This window comes from Plasmopara halstedii (assembly GCF_900000015.1).
Source record: "Plasmopara halstedii genome assembly, contig: Scaffold_614, whole genome shotgun sequence".
In the NCBI taxonomy this organism is placed as follows: Eukaryota; Oomycota; class Peronosporomycetes; order Peronosporales; family Peronosporaceae; genus Plasmopara; species Plasmopara halstedii.
In genome coordinates, this window is record NW_020187532.1 from 2,621,131 (window position 1) to 2,622,841 (window position 1,711).

The following is a 1,711-nucleotide window of genomic DNA, read 5'->3' on the forward strand; positions in this document are numbered from 1 at the left end:
GAGTCATGCATATTAATCAGGCTTTACTATTTAATTAGGAAAACCTAAGATATAGGCGGCTCTATCGCAGATACTACACATTTAATTTTGAACGGAAGAGCGTCGTCAAGGTTTTAAGAAATCTTATGTGGTAGTGGATTGCGATCCGCTACACTCGCACTGGTTCTGGTATAGAACGTAAGGTCATTGCCCTTAGCTTAGCTTCCTCTGAGCAAAGAGCTAGCAGCCCCGCTGCACTTGGTAGCACTCGTAGTCAATCTACGCCTGGGTCGTTACGACAGATCCTCTGTGAGGATGTTGCAGTTCTCCTATTTGCCCCATGGCATGCTGGATGGGCTTAATAAGCTGATGACCCTGTTTGGCCCTGAGGGCGTGGAACACCTTGTTTTGCAAGGACCCGAAGCGATAAACGGGCGTTTTCGAACTATAAAAATGCTCTGCTAGAGCAACTAGAGAGGAAGATGTCGGTATCGACTGCGTCAATGACGCCACTGCCGACGAAGGATGACACCTCCCGACCCAGGCTGCGTGAGCGGTAAGACCTTCGAGGATAAGAAGGAAGAGTATCTCCTGCTCTGCTCGGGGGCCGAGAGCAAGAATGGGCATTAACGTGCGGTACTCGGTTGAATGGACGTTATCCCCTGGAAAATGCAGAAGCGTCAGTTTTTGCGAGTGTTCTCGCCGCCTAACCAGGCATACCACGTGCTTTCGCGTTTCCTTGCCGCCCGACAGAGCAAGAAGGAGTTGGTGGACTTTGTCCAGGTGTTGTGTACTTTCATTGCCGGGATGGCTGCCGATCCTCTCCCCGAGGCGGTCACAGTGGCCGACTTTATGGAGGGTCTCCGCATGGGGTTGGCCAGAATGGGAGTCTTCCGTGCGCATCCGTCTTCATTTGAAGAAGCGGTGAATGTGGCATTAAAAGCCGAATTCAACTTTGAGTTGGCACGACTTGGTTGGAATGCAAACCCTCAGAGCTTGTCGTATGGGCCTGATCCAATGGATCTGAGCAATGCTGAAAAGGGTAGGGAGTTCCGAGCTGCCAAGCAGTGCTTAAATACCCGACGGTGTTTGGTCTGTGGAGACACTTGGCACCTTCAGAATGGTTGTCTCCTGCGCAAGACGCGTAAAGCTCATTGAACCAACGTCTTGCTTCTAACCAGTCTGGTTTGTCTCAGGGAAACGGCAAAACCCAGTAGGCATGAGGCGCCCTACTGGAGAAGAACTAAGTTCTGTTGTGCCTCAGAGAGGTAGTGGGCAGCGGGGCCCAGCCACGAAGTGCTTCGTGCTCTTGAACACGAATCGTGGTCGCAAGCCGGGCTTGCCGGTCGTAAAAGCGACCGTGAAGTCTCGTGAGAAGCCATGTAAGATTCTGGTCAGTTGCGGGGCGTTGGGCAAGTATGATCGACTCTCCACGATCGAAGGAAGTCAGCTTTTGCTATGGCGCTGGAAGCGCGTCTGAGTGACACTGTCACTGTTCGCTGTGCCACTGTGCTGGGGGTTCTTGTGGATCTCGGTGTCAAGTTTCTTGACTTCGATAGCGTGGAGCGCTGCTTACTTTTAGACTTGGATTTAAAATATGACCTTAATCTTGGTATGACACGGTTGGAACATCATGAGGCATGGATAAATTGGAGGTCGAAGACCTTGGGAGTCTGGTGACTCATGAATCCACCTCTGCTAGGAAGCAGCGCTATTGGTGCGGACACTGGAC